Here is a 9,755-nt window from a genome sequence, read left to right as displayed (position 1 = left end):
GTGCAGACTGGTGCAACCACTGTGGAAATCAATATGGAGATACCTCAAAAAACTAGGATTAAAGGTCTCATTTGACCCATTTATTCCCCTGCTGGGTATCTTCCCAAAAGAATTAAAAGAATCATACCACATTGATATATGCGCACCCATGTTTATAGTGGCACAGTTTGTAATAGCTAAAACTTGGAAACAGCCCAAGTGCCCATCAACTGGAGACTGGATAAAGATGTGGATTTTTTTCATAAAATGGAGTACTACTCAGCTTTAAAGAACGAGAAACTAGAGACATTTATAGCTAAATGGGTGCACATTGAGGCCAAGTGAAATAAAAAGGACAAACATGTATAAATACCGAATAGTTTCTCTAGTGTAAAAAACTAAAAGTGTAAATAAGGATCAAAATGTATAATTGATAAGAAATAGAAAGAAAAGGTCTAAAGGAGTAGGGGAAGTGGGAGGGGTAGGGGAAAGGAAAGAAGGGAAAAGAAAAAAACATGAGAAAAGGAAAAAATAGAAACAAAGACTTTGTAAAAAGGGAAGGGTGGAGGGGGTGAAGGGAGGGCAGGGGAGTGGAGAAAAATAAGAACCAAGATACATCATGTAAAGGTACAAGATCCCAATGATGAATGTAACTGTATTGTATACCTAAAATGTACCAATAAACTTAATCAAAAAAAAAAGATTTCAAGAGAAATAAATCTTGTTCTGGTATTTTAGAGAAAACTAAATCCTAATGTTGAGTGTCAAAGAAGACAGTATCTTCAGCTCTGGTCCCATCAATGATGCCAAGATGGTCTCAAATGCCCACTCTTCCCTGGAAACCATGGAAGAAGCTGAGGGTATAACCTTATACCTCAGCTTAGGGTGGGCATTTCTGTAGGGAATGAGCCAATGCTGTTCAAGAGCCTTGTTCTCTGATTGTCTACCTGAACAAAACAGCAGAACCTACCAACACACTGCCAAGGGGCTCCTCGGACAATCTTTCCAAACACCAGAGCAGTGAGCCACAATTCTTTAAAGTACAGGACAGCAACCTGTCAAAGAAGAAATCCTTTGAGGAGATTGCCAAGTGCAATTGCCCTGTGCACATAATAAAAAGATGAGCCTAGCCCATGGAAATTAAGGATCCTGTTTTCAAACCCAGGCAAACAGCACCTCTGCCCAGGACAGGGACCAATAGGGAGGCCCCAAGTGTTGCTCAAAAACAATGGTGGGACCTACTCAATTATCAGACGAGTTCGTATTTGGTGGAGGCCCCCAAAATTCTGTGTATTAATTCCTGGAGACGTAATTTCAACTAGAAAACTTATCACTCAGTTGTCTCCTTTAAAAAAAAGAACCACCAGACAGTCCCTTTACAGTATCTGATTTAGAGAAACCTCATCTGGATTCCCCCACAGTAAATGACTCAGCGACCATGACTCTGGCAGGTACCCAAAAAGGATTAAGCCAAGGCTTAGGCTGCTTGTTGCCCACTTGAATGAGAAATAAGGGCTGCCAATTTCACTTCCCCCTAAACTAGGCTCTGCCCAGGAGAGGTTAAGGAAAGCAACAGCTCCCTCTGGCAGTGGTAGTTAGACCCGGGCTCTACTCTCCCACATGGTGTTGGAGTCCTGAGAAAATAGTGGGCAGCAAGCCCAGCACATTTCCCTCTCAGGCCAGTTTTAAACTTGGCATAGATCTGCCAAGGCTATTTTTGCCTACTCTGGCCCTAGCGGGGAGACAGAGGTCTGTACTTTCAGGAAGTGGGCCGGAGGTGCTGAGACTAGATCGTAAGCATGTGGCTAGAGATCTTCACCACAGAAGAAGGCCCAGATGTCCAGATAGGTAGCATGTGCCAGAGAGCCTGGAAACCCATGGATGGAGCAGGCCAGGACCTACCTCCTGGCTTGGCTGCCTCCCCTCTACAGCATCAGTGGACACCACAGTCTGTGTTATGTAATCTGTTTCCTCGATGAGCTAAAACAGTATGGTTATTTGCAGAGGTGACAAGGACACACAGATTCAGCCCTAATTGCAGCCCAGCTCTCCATTAATGTAGCCCCAGAGGTGGCGGGGGCGGGGGGGGGTTCCCATTTCTTTATATCCTGCCAACATCACGGTTTTGAGACTCTGCTTTTTGCCAATCTGATGTGTGAGGAGGGGAGAAATATATATCATGTTTATTTTAATTTTCATTTCCTTGGCTACTGAGTGAAATGAAGCATTATTTGATATAGTTATTGGCCATGAGGTTTCCCCCTTTTTTCTTCCATTCCCCATCTTCCTATTGTGTAGTTTTTCCTTTTTGATTTGTTTTAGCTTTTTTATGCTCTTTATACTAAGTCCTAAGCTCCCAGTCTAACAGACGTCTTTTAATCTTGTATGTATGTTTTAAGACCTACAGATATTTTTACTTTCATATAGTCAAAATTATTGACTTCCCCTTCATAATTTGTATTTTTCCAACCTTACTTAAGAAGTCCTTCCCTATCTTGAGATTGAAAAGGCACTTTCCAAAAAAAAAAAAAGAAAAGGCATTTTCCTATATTTTCTCTAAAGTTGTACAGTTTTATTTGTTATAATCATGTCTTTAATCATGATATAGAGTTTATTTTGATGGATGGTCAGCGAAAGAATCTAAGCTTATTACTTTACCATAGTCAGGTTGGAGTCATCAGCTGGAAGCCAGACTGCTCTGCTATTATTAGCTGTGTAACCTCAAGCTGATTATCTACCCTCTGCATGCTTCAATTTCCTTATGTGTAAAATGGGGGCAATAATTTCATCTACCTGGTAACGATATTGTGAGAATGAAATCAATGCATGTAACTTGCTTAGAACAGTACCTGGTACATCCCAGGGACTCAATAGATGGCTGTTAGCATTTTGAGCAGGGCTTTAATGAAGATAGGATTACTAGAATTTATGTGGTAAAGTTTAGCACCCTAGAGACACTGAAAACTTGTCAGAGGGCTGTAGAGATGAGCAAAACAACCCTCCTAGTCCTCAGTAAGAACGTGTGCACCCCACAATGCTCATAGAGAAACCAAGGGGGAACAGTTGTCACTGTTATTGATTTAATCAATAATCTAATTCAGAACAATTGTGCATTTAAAAACAATGTTAGATTATTACAGAAAATCTACGTGTCACTTCCTCTAAGTCTCACCTGAGATCTTAAACAACTACAGGGATCAAGGCAACAAAACTTTGTTAGGTGTATTTCAAAAAAGTGCTATTTTATACCCTGTACTGGGCTGAGGATATGATCATAAGATGAACAGTTTCTGCCTCTGAGTGAGCAGAGATAGGATTTTACACAAATAGTTACAGCAACATAGTAAATGTTAGACAAAACCAAGGTTTGCCAACCTCAGTACCATTGATATTTGGAGCTGGATGTGTATCCATATGGACCCTCCATATCCACAGATTCTATATCGACTGATACAACCGTGGATGGAAAATATCTCTCCACCCCCCAAAAAAGTTCCTGTACTGTGTCTTGTCGTTCTTCCTTAAACAATACAGTGTAACAATTATTTACACAGCATTTACAATGTATTAGGTGTCATTACATCTTAGGTATTATAAGCAGTCTAGAAATGATTTAACTTGAACCACTGGTGGTATATGCATGACTGTCCCATCAGGCAGCTTGCACCACTGGTGGTACAAACAGTCTTTTTACTAATAAAATAAAAAGTGGCCCTGTGGGACAGGCATGCACATACTAACGGTGGTTCAAGCTGCCTAGCAGCGAGGCATACAAATTACAGCCCTGCCTTGAACGTGTTAAAGCACACGGAAGGATGTGCACAGGTTATATGCAAACGTTATGCCAATTTATACCACAGACTTGGGCATCCTCTGACTTTGTATCCTCAGGAGGGTCCCAGAGCCCATCCTCTATGGAGATGGAAGGGCCACTGTAATTTCATGCTGGGGGCCTTCTCTGTGTCCACAGGATGCCTAGCAGCTTCCCTGGCCTACCCTGACCATCACATGTTCTTCTCCACTGTGAAACTAAAAATGCTCCCGAACATTATCAAGCGCCCTTCTTGGAAGAGAATCAGCCCTGGTTGAGAATTGCTGCACTAAAGTGCTGGTCAAGTGCCAAAGCCCTGTCAAAGAAGAACCTGTGTGAAGAGGCAGAGGCAGCCTTGGGGAGGAAATGAGGGCTGGGCTGCCCTTGAAGAATGGGTTAGAATAATCTAATGCCAGCTGAGAAAGTCTGGTGCTCTGGGACACTCCAGGTGGAAGGGAAATCTAAGCACAGACTCAAAGGCACTAGAGAACATAATAGGATCCAGATGGCTAGGACTAAGGCTTGGGTAAAATGACTCAGCTTAGGAGAAACTTCAAAAGATTTTTTTTTTGGGTACCGGGGATCGAACTCAGGACCTTGCGCTTTCAAGGCAGGAGATGGAACCGCTGAGCTAAATCCCCAGCCCTTAAAAAGATTTTTTAAAGAAGCATTTTCAAACCAAAAATGGTGGTACATGTTTGTAAATCCCGCTACTCAGGTGGCTGAGGCAGAATTGAAAGTTCAAGGCCAGCCTGGGCAATTGAGCTAGACCCTGTCTCCAAAAAAAGCATTTGTACTTAAATAAAATTAATCATATCATTACCTGATGAGTGTTTACATACATAGGCTGTTTTTTAAAGTTTTGAAACAAAATGTTTGTCATTCCTAGTCACTGTGAAGCTAGGGAAACTGTTTCCCAGTGCTGTATGCTGCTAAACAGGTCCTAGTGCGGGGAAGCGTGTGGCCATCCAAAGACTGGCTAACCTCAAAGACTCTCAGACCTTCTTATCAACCAATGATAAGGAAGCAGCGATCTCCTAGGGCACTCTCTTAAACTCTATTCTTTATCCAATCTTGGCTACTGAATGCACTGCCCTACTGTGTGGTGTCTGATTCACCTCAGGCTTAAATGTCTGCCTTGTGTTTGGTCCTGGAGACATTCTCTACTTAGTAAGATTGTGGCTACAGAACCCAAGTAAGCTGGCATTTTGGGAAATCTCCCCCATAGCTGCTATTAATGCATAGTTCTTATGGAGAGAAGTTGACTCTGAGGGACCCACCTTTTCTAGAGTCTATTGGTTTCTCTCAGAAAGCCCCAGGGGAGATATGAGATGGTCTGTGCTAACACTGTATCAATTGCTAGGAAGAGGGATTATGAGCAAAAAGACCCGGAGGCTGTAAGAAACAGGCAGAGCAATCTGGATAAGGCCAAAGAATAATGAGTAATAACCCACAATGAGATAAGATGCATGGACTCTAAGACTCTCACCCAGGGTTCTGCTCAGTGCCTTTGCTAAGCCCTGGCCACAGTGCTATGGAAGCCTTTCTTGAGCTATGCAAACACCTCCCCTGTGTAGTGGGTTGAATTGTGCCCCAAAAGATATGCTCCAGTCCTAACCTCCTATACTGGTGAATGTGACTTTATTTAGAAATAAAGTCTTTGCAGACGTAATCAAGATGTGGTCATATTGGCTTAGTGTGTTCTAAATCAGATGACTGGTACCTTTACAAAACAGAGAAAAAAGAGAGATTTGCTACAGAGACACAGGAAAGAAGGTCACATGAAGACAGAAGCAGAGGTCAGAGAGAAGCAGATGTAAGGCACAGAACACATCAAAGTGAGGAAGCAGCAAGGAAGGATTTGTCCCTGGTGCCTTTTCAGGAACCATGGCCCTCACCTTGATTTCTGACTTAGCCTGAAGAGCTGTGAGAATAAACTTCTTGTTTCAAGTCACCTGGTTTGTGTGGTTTGTAATGGCAGCTGTAGGAAGTGAATTCACCCCTCAATTTGAAACACCTTCCCCAGAGTTCTGTTATGGTGACATTTGCTCACAGCTGAGCCCACCCCTACTGTATAACTGGAAGAGCAACTGAGGAGTGACCCCATGCCTGCAGCCTCGGCCTGAAGCCCGAGGCGCTCCTGTGCCTGCACATGCCGGGCTCTGTGGCCAGTAGGACATCTGGGACAGGGGGTTGGGAACAAAGCAATTTCATAGCAAAGCCCATCACAGTATTTCCTATAAGCACATGTAAGGGGAAAAGGCCATAAAAATGTATTAAGGCCACAAAAATGTATTTTTGGTTTGTTCTCCGAGTGAGTGGTAGATAATTATCAATGAAAACAACACTTACAGTGAAGTAAAAATATGTACTGCTGTCTGCTGAGATTGGAGTGAGGCCATTTTCTACTATGAGGGCCTTTGCTGCATGCCAGGTGTGCAGAGACAGCTGTGACAAGGTGACTGTCCCCGAGATGCTTCCAGACTATCCCTCTGCTAATGGCCTACTAATGAGGCACAGACCACCTCAATCCAGGGGCTCCACTGACCCCATATATACAATATCAAAGACATTTTACTAAAAATATGTCCAGGCCGGGGCTTTAGCTCAGTGGTGCCGCCACCTGCCTTGCAAATGCAAGGTCCTGAGTTCGATCCCCAGTACCAAAAAAAACCACACACAAAAAAAACCCAAAACACAAAATAATATCCAATCCACAGCCATTCCAAAGACATTTGAGCTGGTTTCTATAATGACAAAGGAGTGATTATATATACCCAGATTCCATAACTTTTCAGTTTTTATTGTTAATGTCCATTCTATGTTCTAGCCCTGCATCAGTGTGGATATAAAATGCAGATCTTAACTTATATACCATCTCCACTGGGAAGTCTACTTTGATGTAAATTGGGATGGGAGGTTATATGTGGTACAGATACTGAATAAATCACATTCAATGCCAACTAAGGAATTTGGTGATGACCTGATATACAACCCTGAGTTGCTTTTCTCAATTATCCAGTGCCACTTCCTTTCTTAGGAATATGCTCAAATTTTCTGCTGCCTGACAAATCAAACTCAAACTTCAGTTTTGTATTCAGTGCTCCCTGCACTGATTTCCATCACACTTTTGGCTCTCATTTGTCTTCACTGTCACACTGCTCTCCCTTGACATTCTTCTGCTCTTCATTACCTTCAAATGTTTTTGCTCTTGACTCAAGTTTTCTGTCTTGAATCCCAACCTCTCTCCACCAGACCAAGGAAACAAAACTACACTTCACCTTTTATGTCAGGAATCAGAAGTCATTGTCTTATTCTACACTAACAGCAACACAGCAGCACTTTTCTTTTTTTTTTTTTTGGTACTGGGGATCGAACTTAGGACCTTGTGATTGCGAGGCAGGCGGCAGCACCACTGAGCTAGATCCCCAGCCCAGCAGCACTTTTCTAACTTCACTTTTTACACAAACTCTCTTGCTAAAACAGTATCATATACAATCTTTTTGTGTGTGTGTGGTTCTGGGTATGGAACACAGGATTACTGTACCACTGAGCTATATCCCCAGTCCTTTATTTTGAGACAAGGTCTCACTAGTTACCCAGATTGGCCTCAAACTCGAAATCCTTCTCCCTCAGCCTTCTGACTAGCTGAGATTACAGGCGTGGGCTACCATGCCTAGCTCCTTATATGCAATCTTTTATGTGTCACCTTTCTAATATTCTAGGCAAAGTAAATGAGAACAATACAACTTTTTAGCTGTACACAAAACATTATTCAAAAACCCATTTAAGGAACAAGGAATAGAAGAAGTAAAACATTATATTGTTAACTCTTGGTGCTGCCCCTCCCTAACACCAGCCCTGTATGGGTTAAATAGGTAAGAATAAAGACTATCTCATTGGCAAGAATAATAACTGACATTACTTGCTTTAAAAAGAGATAATTTTGAAAATGAAGGGGATCTCCACTTTCTATCATTTAGCAACAGGAAGCACAAGCTTTTCTCAAATTTCCCATCAAAACATGGTTTCATAACAACAGCCACAGAGAGACAGGCTTCCGTGATTTCGATTTTACTATATGTTATGCACTCTTTGTGACTCAGTCTAATGGTAAGAAATGTCAAACCTGAGATTAAATTTTTTTATGATGAGTGGGAAACAAAGATGAAATATATCTTCCAGTAACTTAAAACCAGCAAATTAAAAGAATTTGTGAAAAGATGATTGCTGAACCTATATAGTTTCTCTCTTAGGCTATAATAGTTTTGACTAAAATCTCTCAAAATTCTACTGGTACAAAGGATTAAGCCAAACATTACAGTAAAGCTATTTTAATACTCACAGTTCAATTTTTTCAGTTTTAGCAGCTAGTAGGAAATGTCACTGAAGCCTGGTTTTAAAAGCTCACCAGGGGTCAGTAGTGTAGCTCAGAAATAAAGCACATACTTGGCATGTGCAAGGCCCTGGATTCAAGCCCCTGCACCTTGGTGGTGGTGGTAGTGGGGAGGAAGGGGGAAACTTATCTCAAACCTAGAGAAAGGCAAAACCAAAGAAACAAGAAACACTGTCACTTTACCCTAGATATTAGCAGTAATTAAGAGCCAAAATAGCCTTGTATCTAATCAAGGTTACTTGATAAACAGTATTAGAGGTCATTACCATTAAAATCACTTTCTACTTAAAGTAACTGTTTTTATACACATCTTGTTAAAAACTAGTTTCTCATAATTTGCAATTAAAGATCGTTTTTTCCTTGAAATGATACGCTCAGAAATTTTTACTACTTTGCTTTTCCCACTCAATCTATTAAAGTTTCCATTTTCAGTAGGTTATTTCTTCTCAATGGTCCTAAGAGGTGCAACCATTTCCTACTCATTCATTCTTTCAGACTGCATTTTAGAATCTTTTGAATGGGCAACATTCAAATTTCTATATTTAAGGTGATGGCAACCTATAAAGGTTTTTCAACCAATGGCCAAGAATTATGTGCAGTAATAAAGATATATCTGCTCTGAACAGTATGGTGGACTAGATATTCTCAATTGTAACCGCCCCCTATACAACATCCACATGCCAGATAAATTACAGTGATCACACTTTTTTTTTCCTTAAATTCTTTCATTGGTACATTTTAGGTATACAACACATTTACATTTCTCATTGGGAACTTGTACCTTTACATGATGTATCTTGATTATTTTTTCAACATTCCTAGCCCTCCCTTCACACCCTCCACCCTTCCCTATTTACAAAGACTTTATTTCCATTTTTTCCATTTCTCATCATTTTTCCTTTCCCTACTTTCCTTTCCCCTGCCCCTCCCACTACCCGTACCCCTTTGGACCTCTTCTTCCTATTTTGCATTACCTATTATACATTTTAGTCCTTATTTACACTTTCAGTTTCTCACACCAGAGAAACTATTCGGTATTTATACGTGTGTCCTATTTATTTCACTTAAGAGTATCGCCTCAATGTGCATCCACTTAGCTATAAATGTTTCTGATTTCTCATTTTTTATGGCTGAGTAGTACCCAATTTTATAAAAACAAACACATTTGCTTTATCCAGTCTCCAGTTGATGGGCATTTGGGCTGTTTTCAAGTTTTAGCTATTACAAACTGTGCTGCTATGAACATGGGTGCACATATATCGCTATGGTATGATTCTTTTAATTCTTTGGGGAAGATCCCAAGCAGTGGAATAGAAGGGTCAAATGGGACTTCCAGTCCTAGTTCTCTGAGGTATCTCCATACTGATTTCCACTGTGGTTGCACCAGTCTACACTCCCACCAGCAGTGGAGCAGCGTTCCTCTTTCCCCACAGCCCTGCCAGCATTTGCTATTGGTTGATTTCTTGATAGCAGCCATTCTTTCTGGAGTGAGGTGGAATCTCAGCATTGTTTTCATTTGCATCTCTCGAATGATCAGTGATGTTGAACATTTTTTCATGAATTTATTTG

Source organism: Heterocephalus glaber, unplaced genomic scaffold, assembly GCF_053883595.1.
Source record: "Heterocephalus glaber isolate CG9 unplaced genomic scaffold, H.glaber_assembly_v1.0 deba00001593, whole genome shotgun sequence".
NCBI classification, from domain to species: domain Eukaryota; kingdom Metazoa; phylum Chordata; class Mammalia; order Rodentia; family Bathyergidae; genus Heterocephalus; species Heterocephalus glaber.
The sequence above is the reverse complement of the archived record's forward strand: the minus strand, read 5'-3'. Positions refer to the sequence as shown.